The sequence below is a fragment of the Gopherus evgoodei genome, unplaced genomic scaffold (genome assembly GCF_007399415.2).
Source record: "Gopherus evgoodei ecotype Sinaloan lineage unplaced genomic scaffold, rGopEvg1_v1.p scaffold_283_arrow_ctg1, whole genome shotgun sequence".
NCBI classification, from domain to species: Eukaryota; Metazoa; Chordata; order Testudines; family Testudinidae; genus Gopherus; species Gopherus evgoodei.
In genome coordinates, this window is record NW_022059946.1 from 22,257 (window position 1) to 34,767 (window position 12,511).

General features: G+C 53.8%; 3 non-coding genes across 3 annotated transcripts; 1 reads left to right on the plus strand and 2 right to left on the minus strand.

Annotated features, from left to right (window-relative positions):
* Window positions 1–4,452: 4,452 nt before the first annotated feature.
* Window positions 4,453–4,524, minus strand: TRNAQ-CUG. Its single transcript has one exon. It is a non-coding gene; the product is annotated as a tRNA-Gln (tRNA).
* A 6,497-nt stretch (window positions 4,525–11,021) lies between these two features.
* Window positions 11,022–11,095, minus strand: TRNAT-UGU. The gene has a single exon. It is a non-coding gene; the product is annotated as a tRNA-Thr (tRNA).
* A 781-nt stretch (window positions 11,096–11,876) lies between these two features.
* On the plus strand, window positions 11,877–11,950 carry TRNAT-UGU. The gene has a single exon. It is a non-coding gene; the product is annotated as a tRNA-Thr (tRNA).
* The last annotated feature ends 561 nt before the right edge of the window (window positions 11,951–12,511 follow it).

Here is a 12,511-nt window from a genome sequence, read left to right on the forward strand (position 1 = left end):
GAACTGGCAGAAAGCAAGAAAGCTACTGTCAAGGGGAACGATTACCCCAGGGGGCACACAGACCATAAACCCTACAACCAAGGACAGCCAAAGACCCCACATACCACCCAAGTAAAGCCACAGACACCCTACCCTTCCACTTCACCAGTCTCCAGTAACTCACCTCGGCCCAGTGACCCATCAGATGGAAGATGCTTTAAATGTAATGCACTGGGACATATCAAGGCCAACTGTCCCAAGAACACCATGCGAGTGCAATTCATTGCACCACCATCACCCCAAAGATCCCCAGGCCCGTATGCCTCTCAAATACCCTTGGAGCGAAGGGAAAATTTGAGAGTGGGCGGAAAGAAGGTTACTGCGTGGAGAGACACGGGGGCACAAGTGTCAGCTATCCATCAATCCTTCGTAGACCCCAAATTCATCAACCCAAAGGCCAAAGTTACAATTTACCCCTTCATGTCACAAGCTGTAGACTTGCCTACAGCTCAACTGCCTGTCCAGTACAAAGGCTGGTCAGGAATGTGGACTTTTGCAGTCTATGACAATTATCCTATCCCCATGCTACTGGGGGAAGACTTGGCCAACCAGGTGAGGCGGGCCAAGAGAGTGGGAATGGTTACATGTAGCCAAACCAGGCAAGCTTCCAGACCCATTCCTGTTCCTGAACCGTCCACAGACGCCCCATCTGTGTTACCAGAGACCCAGACAGAGGTAGTGGACCCGGATTCCATGCCTACCACTGAAACAGCCACAGCATCTCCAGTCCCAGGCCCGGAACTGGAACAGCAACCAGCACCAGCGATTGCAACCCCATCTTCAAACTCAACGCCAGTGGGCGCCAGCGAGCCACAACTGGCCGAAGCAACAGACAGCCATACCCAAAAGGCTCAGCCAGAGCCTGAAATACCCTCAGGTGCACCAGCGGAGAGCGGTTCACCAGCAACGGAAACAACCCCATCACCTACATCGCTTCCAGAGGGACCAAGCCCAAGTCCACAGTCTGAGGAAGAACTGGTGACCCCAGCCTCAAGGGAACAGTTCCAGACTGAGCAGGAAGCAGATGACAGCCTTCAGAAAGCGTGGGCGGTGGCACGGAGCACCCCACCGCCTCTCAGCTCTTCTAATCGATCCCGGTTTGTTATAGACCAAGGACTTTTATACAAGGAGATTCTTTCTGGTGGACACCGGGAAGAATGGCAGCCGCAAAAACAGTTGGTGGTTCCAACTAAGTATCGGGGGAAGCTCTTAAGCTTAGCCCATGATCATCCCAGTGGCCATGCTGGGGTGAACAGAACCAAGGACCGGTTGGGGAAGTCCTTCCACTGGGAGGGGATGGGCAAGGACATTGCCAAGTATGTCCGGTCTTGTGAGGTATGCCAAAAAGTGGGAAAGCCTCAAGACCAGGTCAAGGCCCCTCTCCAGCCACTCCCCATAATTGAGGTCCCATTTCAGCGAGTAGCTGTGGATATTCTGGGCCCTTTCCCAAAAAAGACGCCCAGAGGAAAGTAGTACGTACTGACTTTAGTGGACTTTGCTACCCGATGGCCGGAAGCAGTAGCTCTAGGCAACACCAGGCCTAACACTGTGTGCCTGGCCCTAACAGACATCTTTGCCAGGGTAGGTTGGCCCTCCGACATCCTTACAGATTCAGGGTCTAATTTCCTGGCAGGGACCATGGAAAAACTGTGGGAAACTCATGGGGTGAATCACTTGGTTGCCACCCCGTACCACTATCAAACCAATGGCCTGGTGGAAAGGTTCAATGGAACTTTGGGGGCCATGATACGAAAATTCATCAACGAATTTTCCAATAATTGGGACCTAGTGTTGCAGCAGTTGCTGTTTGCCTACAGGGCTGTACCACATCCCAGTTTAGGGTTTTCACCATTTGAACTTGTGTATGGTCACGAGGTTAAGGGGCCATTACAGTTGGTGAAGCAGCAATGGGAGGGGTTTAGGCCTTCTCCAGGAACTAACATTCTGGACTTTGTAAGCAACCTACAAAGCACCCTCCGACACTCTTTAGCCCTTGCTAGAGAAAACCTAAAGAATGCTCAGGAAGAGCAAAAGGCCTGGTATGACAGACATGCCGGAGAACGTTCCTTCAAGGTAGGAGACCAGGTTATGGTCTTGAAGGCGCAACAGGCCCATAAGATGGAAGTATCATGGGAAGGGCCATTCACGGTCCAAGAGCGCCTGGGAACTGTAAACTACCTCATAGCATTTCCCAATTCCTCACTAAAGCCTAAAGTGTACCATGTTAATTCTCTCAAGCCTTTCTATTCCAGAGACTTACAGGTTTGTCAGTTTACAGTCCAGGGAGATGAGGCTGCATCACCTCCTAACAGTGTCTCTCTCCCACTTCAGGTGACCCTGCAGCACTCGGCAAATATCCACAAGATCATGGAGCACTTTGAGCATTGGGCAGGCAGGGGCTGGGTGCCCAGCCCTCCCTCCAGAGAATGGGACCCAGCACCACTTACTTTTTACAGGGATTAAAAAGAGGCAAAGGGGGGCAAATCAGAGGAGGGGGTGGCCAGGGTCTGAGCAGGGGGTGGAAATTGACTGTTCGGGGGGTCATGCAGCTGGAGGCAGAGTTAGGAGAGGGACTGAAGGGCAAAGTCAGGGAGGGGGGAAGGAGCCGGAGTTAAGCCCAGAGGGAGGCGCTGCCAGAGGGCTAAACCCCGGCACTGGCAGGGGCCGAGGGGTAACAGTTATCCTGGTGGGCTGAGACTCCAGTGTTTGCAAACAAGTGTGGGGGGAGCAGAGGGCTTTTTTATTTCCCCTCTCACAGGCAGCACCTCTCAGCATGGGCTTCCCAGGGCTGGGCTCTTAAAGGCACAGGCATCCCACTGCCTAGACACTGCAGCTCCTCTCTGATGTAACCTACTGAGGTGCTGCAGTAGGAGACTCAATTCAGTGAAACTGGGCATTCCCTATACGCCCCCCAGTCAGGGGGCTGTGCACCCCCTTCCCCGAATTTCCCCAACACCCCCTCCCTCAGTGGTCAGGTAGTTACATGCAGCGCTGCCAATGTTGTCATTGGTTGCAAATTTGAATGGAAATTGAAACGTTAACACACACTTTAAAAGCAGATACAACGTATGAAAACTACTTGTACCTGAGAAAGTAAAATAGGTTTGGAAAGTCTGGACAAAGCCGGGTTTCCTCACCCAGCTGTTGTGTTTGCTGACAATGTCGGTGCATTGGCTTCGGCAGTGTTGGCCAACCTTAGAATTTCAAATGATGATTTGTAAGCGAGGTGTGAATGAGCTCTCCCCTGGCAGCTACTGATGACCAGGGTTGGGAGGAGGCTTTGGGACCAGACTGTATTTACATGAACTCACCTACTCTGCTGAGGTATCCAGCGGACAGAGCTGGGCTGCCTCTGCTCTAGGTGCCCGGAGGAGGGAAGGTGTGTGGGGCTCCAGCCTGGGACTCTTCCTCCCTCCTGCCAAGCCCTGACTATTAATCCCAGCCCTGGCACTCCTTTCTTCAAGCGCCATGTGGGCCAGAGGAAAAGTGTGGTAGGAAGCACAAGGGCCAAGCTTGTGAACATCAGGTGCAGCAGCAAGAATCCCAACTATCAGGGTAGCAAGTTCTAGAGCCCTAACCCATTGTGGCCATCCCAGCCAAAGACCTGGCTCTAGGAGGTGTGAGTCACCCAGCAGGAGGGGAAAGATTCACTCTTACACAGCTGGAGACAGGGAAGTTGAGCTCTGGGGCTTTACCACAAGCATGGGTGGCAAGTTTGTAGAAATTTTGTTGGAGCCCAGAACCCGCCCCCCAACTCTGCCCCCCAAACTCCACCCCCACCTGCCTAAGGCTCTGGGAGGGGGCTTGGGGGGGAGGTCTGGGGTGCAGATCCTGGGCTGGGGATTAGGGTGCAGGAGGGGTGCAGGGTGCAGGCTTTGGGATAGAGTTTGGGTGCTGGGTGCAGACTCCAGGCTGGGGCAGGGGTTGGGGTTGTAGGAAGAAGTGCAGGCTCTGGGAGGGAGTTTGATGGTGGGAAGGAGTAGGGGGTGCACCCTCTGGGAAGGAGTTTGGGGATAGGAGGGAGTGCAGGGCTGAGGATGAGGGATTCATGATGCAGGAGGGGGCTCAGGACTGGGGCAGAGGATCAGGGTGCAGAGGAATGAGGGTTGGGGCTCAGGGCAGCCTGCCTTGCCATAGTGGGGAGCGGCACTAGGACCCTGGGGCAGCAGACAGCAGTTCTGCCCAGAATCCCTCTACTCCAGCAGCAGGGGCAGGCAGGGGACAGGCGCACGCTGCTTTTTGTCAGGCAGGGACGCAGCGCAGCGGGGGGGACATGCAGGGGGAGGGGCCAGGGCCAAGGGAAGAGACCCAGCTCCAAATATTGCTGGAGCAGGGCCCCCAGCCCTGAATATTCCTGGAGCCCGAGCACCACAAATGTATATAACCTGCCGCCTATGACCACAAGCCAACACAAGGTCCCACTGAGATTTGAACTCAGATTACAGGATTCAGAGTCCTGAGTGCTGCCCATTACACCATGGGACCAGCTTGTGCTGCCTTCTCTGCACATCGGTGACCCTCATGGGGCTGGCTTGTGTAAGGGGGCTCTTGGCCCTTTACTAAAACTTAGTGTGTGTGTGGAGGGGGGTTGGTTGGCTAGTTCCCAGCACCAATAGAAGGGGAAGGATCAATGGGAAATCAGGACCCTGAGACTGACAGTCCCCAGGGACAATGGGGAGAGGCCAAAGCTCCAAGTTAGCCGCACTGACAGGCCAGGCAGTGTAATGAGGGAGTCACCAGGCCAGGGGATCCCATCCTCCATGTGAGCTGGAACTGCCTGGGCGAGAGTGGGGCAGAGCTAAGGAGAGAGCAGGAGCCCGAGAAGAGCCGGGGAGCAGAGCTGCGCAGGTGTAGTGCCAGAAACTGCTGCATGTAGGAATTTGCAACCTGTAGCAGTTACTGATACCTGAGGTTGTTCTTATTTGCTGACTTGTCCTAATTGGCTAAAACTTGACAGTGGTTTCTCTAGCAAAGGCCAGTCCCTGGCCCCTTGGTCCAGACATCCTCCTTCATATCAGGCTAGGGTGACCAGATGTCAAAGATGAAATATCGGGACGCAGGGGGCGGAGCAAAAAAAAAAAGCTGGAGGGCCCCCCCGCCGCCAAGCGGCAGTGGCACAGCCCCATCTCCAACCAACTCTCAGCTTCAACCCCCGCTACACCCCCAGCTCCCCCATCCCCTCACTCCTGGGCCCAGCCTGGGCTCCGAGCTCTGCAGCCGAGCCATGATCCGGGCCCCTCCTGCAGCTCCCGGGCAAGGGGTGAACCAGGCAGCTCCCGGCAGGAGCGTGACCACCCCATGTATGTCTCTGCCCTCCACCCACCTGGGCCCTGCCTGCTCCGCACTGCCCCCAGCCCCATTGCGCTGCCCCGCAGGCTGCAGGGCTGGAGCAGCTTCCGCACTGCGCTCCCGGCCATGGCCATGGCCCGTGTGCAAACCTAGGAGGGAGGAAGAATGCTGTGTGCTTGAGAAAGAGGCAGGGCCAGGGCAAGGATTTGGGGAGGGATCCAATGGGGCAGTGAGGGAGTGGGCCTGGGGGCAGGGGCAGGGCCAGGGCCAGGATTTGGGGAGGGATCCAATGGGGGAATGAGGGGGTGGAGTTGGAGGGGGCAAGTATCCCTCCAGACTATGCCTGTGTGCTGGAGCAGAGGACAAAGTTATTTGTTTGTCCAGGGTCCCGACCAAACATCGGTTGGGATGCGGGACAAACAAGCAAATATCAGGACAGTCCCGATAAAATCGGGACGTCTGGTCACCCTACATCAGGCTTCAAGTTGAGAATCATTTCCCATTCCCGCTCTGTGGGAGGGGAGACTTTTAAACGCGCTCTCTGTGCTACTGCACATGGCTAAGCAAAGAGAACAAACCCCAAATCCCCCCTGTGCTTTGGGAGCCAGGTTTGTGGTGGGAATTCTGTGGTTCAGATGGCTTCACACCTGGTCATTGTGATTTTTTACCAGTTTCTCTGGCATTGGGGCATTTTTGTATTCACAGCTGTGATGGCCAAGTGGTTAAGATGTGGGAGTTGAAATCCAATAGGGTTTCCCTGCGCCAGTTTGAATCCTGCTCACAGTGAGGCCTGTGTTTTAGCCAGTCTCTCACCCGGGCAACATCTCTGTACAACCCCCTGAGATACTCTCAATTCTCTCCCCACCCCAAGTAAATCCTGTTCTGCTCCTTTCATAGAGATCCCTGGGGCACCACCTCACACTGTGTCCCTGAGGGGTCAGGCAAACTCTCAGCACCTGAAGCCTCTGGCACTCACCTGATGCCCCATAGATCAGCCATAGCCCTGGTTCTGCTCCTCTCTCTAGAGTGCGAAAGGAGCCAAGTCAGCGACTCCATGGGAGCTGTGGGGCTGCAGAAACAACAGAGGAAAAAATAGGTGCTCAGCACCTACTGGCAGCCAGCCTCCCCCCTCCCCCACACACACTACAGGCCTTGCTGACAAGCTCCTCCTCTTCCCTTTCAGTGCCTCCCACTTGCCAGTGATCAGCTGTTCAGTGGGGTGCAGTAGGCACTGGGTGGGGAGGGGAAGGAGCAGGGACGGGAAGAGGTGGGGGTGGGAGAGGAATGGGGCAGGAAGGTGCAGAAAGAGAAGAGATGGGACGGGACAGGGTGGGGACTTGGGAGAAGGGGTGGAGTGGGGGCAGGGCCTGAGGAGGAAAGGGGGGGATTTGTCCCAGACCCCAGACCCCTCTAGGGCCGGCCCTGAAGGGAAGCAGTGACTATGACAGTGACAATACAACTGACCAGCATTGCGGGGGAGGCTGAGGGAGATCCACACTCATCAGGTCTCTTCTCTCCCCCACGGTGAGCCAGACACTGCTCTCTCCTGGCTCTCACTCTAGCAGCTGGACGCCAAGGAGCCATTTCCCCACAGGAAGTGCATTGAGTGCCCCTGTGGTGCTGGGGGGGGCTGGCGCTGCTGCTGGCTGTGGGGCTGGCAGGGGGTTGATGTCTGCACAGACTCTCAGCTGCCAGGCCGGAGGGGGCACTTGGGACCTTACCAGACTGGCTCAGTGAAGACGGGGGGTTGACAGAGCAATACAGACGCTCTCCAGAGCACGGAGCAGCATCCACCTGTGCAGCCAGGCAATGAGCATTTCCCACAGCCTGGAGCCGTGGGGGAGGCAGCAGCTGCTGTTCCAGCTCCTGAGGGACAGGCCCTGTCAGCCAACAGACACTTCTTACTCACCACAGCTAATGGTGCCGGGTTCCTCCAGTGGGGGTGTGGAGCAGCCGTTTGTTTTCCTGTCCTTTTTGTGTGCAACTGCTGACAAAAACATCCCAGACAGAGAAGCAACTGGCCAAAATACTCTCATGCAGGTGCTAAAGTAGCTCAGTTAGGAGAGCGTTAGACCGAAGGTCCCTGGTTCAATCCCTGGCTTTGGCAGGCCTTGTTATCCCTCTTCGTACAGGGAATGTTTTCTGGGAGCACAGCAGTGCCTGCACCCAAGGTGAGTTCCTGAGCTTGGGCTCTGTAGTAGGAAAACATAGAACAGGCTTCTGCCCCTAGTTGGCCCACCTAACCTTTGATAATGAGAACTGTCTTTCCCAACATGGTAGGAAGAAAGTGAGGCAGGGTAGGCCTCAGGAATGGTGCCAGAGGGCTGCTGGGCAGTGACAGGCAGGGATTGGGGATGGAAGCTCCTCTGTACAGCTGAGCAATGGCAGTACCAGGGAAGGGGTATCTGTAAAAGTGACCCCACACACCTCTCCTCCTCTGGGCATCTAGAGCAGAAGCAGCTGGTGCTGACAGCTCCAAGGGAAGGCTTAAAAGCCACAGAGCAACTGAGGTCAGGGCTAGAGGAGGGCAGGACCATGCCTATGTGTGGCCTTCAGACAGGCACAAAAATACTCAGCCAGGCTGCTCCCTGCCATGCCAAACACCCATTGAAGGTCACCAGCATGTGGGGCAGCTGCTGATGCTCTGTGGATAACATCATAAGTTGGTAGGAAAGCAGGGCCAGCCCCCATGGTGGGGCCTCTGACTGGTCCCACTCAAGGTGCTCACTTTTGCAGTGGGGCAGGAGATTTTACCCCAAGAGGCTTTTCTCAAGCTGACGAGAAGCAGAGAAACACCCAGGCTCCGAAGACGCTATGTAGCAAATACTCTCCAGCACAGGGACAGGCGCACACGCCAGCCCGGGCAGTCACTCACTTTCTTTGGCAAGTCAGGAATGGCAAAGGCTAGACTGGAAGCACCTGCGGCTCATGCCCCAGCCTTTGTGACACCCACCCCCCAACTCCTTCCCAGGGCTCTAGCTGAAGCCAGAGCATTGGCCTGAGCAGCCAAGAAGAGGTTCCAGCCCTGAAGGGAGCAGAACTTTCAGCACAAAGGTAAAACTGCAGAAACACAACCACCAAGGGATGCACACCCTCAATCTTTTGATCCACACTCAGATACCTTATCCATTAGGCCACATGAAGGGTTCCTGGGACTTTTTTTGCCTCTCTTTTGCCTACCTACTCGCTCTTGTGGTAAATGGTGAAGATGGTCTCAACTAGCTCAGTTGGTAGAGCATCAGGCTCTTAATCTGAAGATCCAGGGTTCAAGCCCTTGTCTGGGTGCTCAGCTTCTAAGTTGCCTTGTAGGCCAAGAGCCAAATGATTCCTGGTGCTGTCCACCAGCCACATGCAGATTCCCAGAATCCATGGCCATTTCCTGGAAAGGTTCCTTTCCTCAGGAATCAGGAGAGAGGCCACATCCACAGGAGCAGGCCTGGAATATGCAGTCTCTGGCTGGCAGGCAGTGCTGTGGGGCCAGGTGCTGAGAAAGCTCAGAGGGAGAGCAGCAGAGATGAGGGGAAGACAGACAGAGAAGCAATGAGGACAGTGTACAGGGGGTTCAGGTCCTGCTATTGTGGGGAACTTCCCTGGTTTATACATGACCCTGGTGCAATTGGCCAGAGAAAGGATCTGAGTCCCCACCCCCTTACCAGAGGCCTGCCTGACCCCAAGGACGCTCTTTCTACTCTCATGTGTGGCAGAGTCCTCGTAATCCCAACAAGGCTGGGCCCAGGAATCCTGCTGAAAAACCAATACTAGTCTGGTTGGGGAATTTGGTTTGAATGTATTTGTAAGCAGAGTCAGGATAAGCTCTACACTGACATCTGGTGGAAAGAATTTCAGAGAGTGTATTTGCATAGGCACGCCTACCCTATACCAGACTCCCAAGCTGTGGGACTGCTTGGTGACAAATTGCTCACCCTCAGTTGGACGGTACTGGCTAGACATGGGACATGGGTTCCAAAACTCAGAGAATTGAGAGAGGTTGGGGGCAGGTATTTGTGCTTGGTGGTGCAGTTGCCTTGTGGAGCCAGAAGCACCAGTTGCACCTCCTCCTCCCTCCATTGTGGAATGTCAGAGTTGATTTTTTTTTCCCCTTAAGAATTTAAATACAGGTTACTGAGCTGAAATCACTTTGGGCTAATGGTGCACTCGCACTGGGGCTCCCCCACTAAGAGCTGAAATAACGGAGCTGAGAGCACTGAGTATGGTGCTAACTAGTGGGGGGAGCCTGAAGATATGCTGTGGAACAGAGCAGCTGGTGGAGTAGAGCAGTTGTGGGGACGGCTGGTGGCAGCAGAGTGGCTGACAGAGCGGAGAAGCTGTGGGATGGGTGGAGCGGCCCACAGAGCGAGCGGAGCCGAGCAGTTTGCAGAGAGAACTGGAGCAGCTCATGGACCGGAGCAGCTGGTGGAGCAGAGCAGTTTCTGAGGATGGCTGGAGGAGCAGCGTGGAGCGGCTGGTAAAGCGGAGCAGTTCGTGGAGAAGGCGGAAGCGGAACCCACGGAGAGGCAGGGCAGTTGGCCCAGGACCACGTAAGGTGCCCCTTTCTACCCAGGCTGGGGGGGAGGGACCTCTACAGATAAACTCTCGAACTCTGGGGTGGCATTGACCAGAGACTTTTGGGTTGTTGGACTTTGGGGTGATTGGACTTAAAACCCTAAGGGGAAAAAGGATAGTGGCAAACGTACTTGGAGGTGGGTTTTTGTTTATGGTTTGTGTTATAGCCCTGTTTGTGGTGTTTCTCCAATGGGATGCCGCATTAATTCCTTCCTTTATTAAAAAGATTTTGCTACACTCAGACTCCGTGCTTGCGAGAGGGGAAGTTTGCCTCCTAGAGGCGCCCAGGGGGGTGTGGTATGTGAGTGTCCCAGGTCACTGGGTGGGGGCTCGAGCCGGTTATGCATTGTGTTACTGAAACGGAACCCCTGGATACTGAACCCGGCCCTTGTTGCTGCCAACTCAGAGGGGCAGAAGGGTTACATATTATTAGTATTCTCTTCTGATTTCTGAATCAGTTCAGCTCAGTCTTTGTCCTCCAGGTGTGTTTCCAGCTGTTGAGTTATGGGGGAGAGAGGCCAAGTCATGGTGTCTCTACCCTTCTTTCATAGTTTCTTCCAGCTTGTTAGGAAGCTCCTTTGCTAGGAGGTGAATCAAGCAGTGTCCATCCTCACAAGGCAGACTTGTACAAACCATATGATCATTATATGAGAGTGGTGAATATGGGGCTTCCAGGGTGCTGCTTTGAGCACAGCGCGCCACACCTGCGCTTCCATTGCAATGGAGATGTACCCTTAGAATCCATCTCTCCTGGGATAAAGATGGCAGCAGGGCTGGCCTGGGTCATCTGACTTGGGCTCATAGACATAAAGCTGAGGGGCTAAAAACTGTGCTGCAGATATTTATGTTCACACTGAAGCCTGGGTTAAAAAATCCTCACCCTTCGTGAGGCCTCAGAGGTTGGGCTCGAGCCCATATGTCTCCACTGTAATTTTATAGAGGTTGGGAGGGAGTTTAGCAAGAGGAAATAGTAAAACTGCACTGAGGGGAGTGGATCACTGGCCTATCAGCTCTTAACACCCAAACTTTCAGTAACTCTATTATCAATGCCTGTGAGTGTAATTTAAACCATAGGTTCATCTAGTTCTGAATCTTGTCTTCTGACAGTAGCCAATGCCAGGTGCCCCAAAAGCCACCACTGGGAGTTGAATCCAGGATCTCCTGTTTACAAAACAGGTGCTTTAACCACCTAAGCCATGGTACCTGCTGTTACTTAAAGTGTTGTGTCTGCCCACACCTGACTGTCTGCCAATCCCCACTGGGCCCTGACAAACGTTGCTCGTGTTTGGCTTCTGTAAAGCAGAGGAGCAGGTGAAGTTTTGCTCCCAAGGGGTGTGTGTGATTCTTTGGACAAGTCTACACTACAAAATTAGGTTGGTGTAATTACGTTACTTAGGCTGGCAATGCAGTATATCAACCTAATCCCAGTGCAGATAGCAGCTCAGCTGTCAGAACTTTCTGGAACTATGAAAGGGGAGGGGCCCAGCCTCTGTAGCAGGAATGCAGGGCAGGTGAGTTCATGGCGGGCATTATGGGATACTGGTGGAGGCCAGTTATGGTGATATAATGACCAGCAGCATTTACACTGACAGTTTGTCACTTTAAGTTTGCTGCACAAAGCTCTAGGCCTCTCGTCTAGGTGGTTTTATTTTGTCACCTAAACAGGGCAGTTTTGTCACCAGACGTGGTATTGCAGTGTGTGCACCAGCCAAAAGCTGCTGACCGAGGGAGCGTTGTGTGTTTTTCACACACCTGAGCAATATAATGATGCTGAAATAACTTTGTAGTGCAGACCTGGGCAAAGAATCTCTCTCTCTCTCACACACACACACACACACACACACACACACACACACAGAGCTTGCAAGGAAAAGTTCACCTGCTTCTCTGCTTTGCAGAATCCAAACACAAGCAAAGCTTGTCAGGCCCCAGTGAGGGTGGCAGGGAGTCAGGGGTGGGCAGACACTGTGTTTTAACCACAGGAAAGCACCATGGCTTAGCTGGTTAAAGCCCCTGTCTTGTAAACAGGAGATCCTGGGTTCAACTCCCAGTAGTGCCTTGTTGATTAACTCTTGGGGCACCTGGTATTGGCTACTGTCAATGAACAAAACACAGAGCTAGATGGGCCTTTGGTCCAGCCCAGTATGGCAGGTTTAAATTACACTCACAGGCACCGATAACAGAATTACTGAAAGTTTGGGAGTTAAGAGCTGATAGGTCAGTGGTCCAGCCTCTCACAGATGACCCTTCTCCCTCTGGGACAGGGGCAGGTCTGGGCTCTCACACCAATTGCTCATTGTGGCTGCCAGAATCTGTGAGCAGCTCATTTAGTTTGCACGGAGGGTTGAGCCCTGCTTCATGCACCGTCTGTGAGAATGAAAATCCTAAACCACCCTTTGAAATAACGAATGCAGCAGGACGTGTTATTGTCCCTGCCCCAAAGCAGACAAACCAATGGAGAAATGCCATTGAGTCCAGGGTATTACTCCACTGCCATTTTACCTTTTTTGCTTGCTAAACTCCCTCCCAACCTTGAGGGCTCCCGGAGCCCAATATTGAGCTTGAGCTGAGATATCTACAGTGCAAATTTACCACCCCATGGCCAAAGTCTCGGGAGACC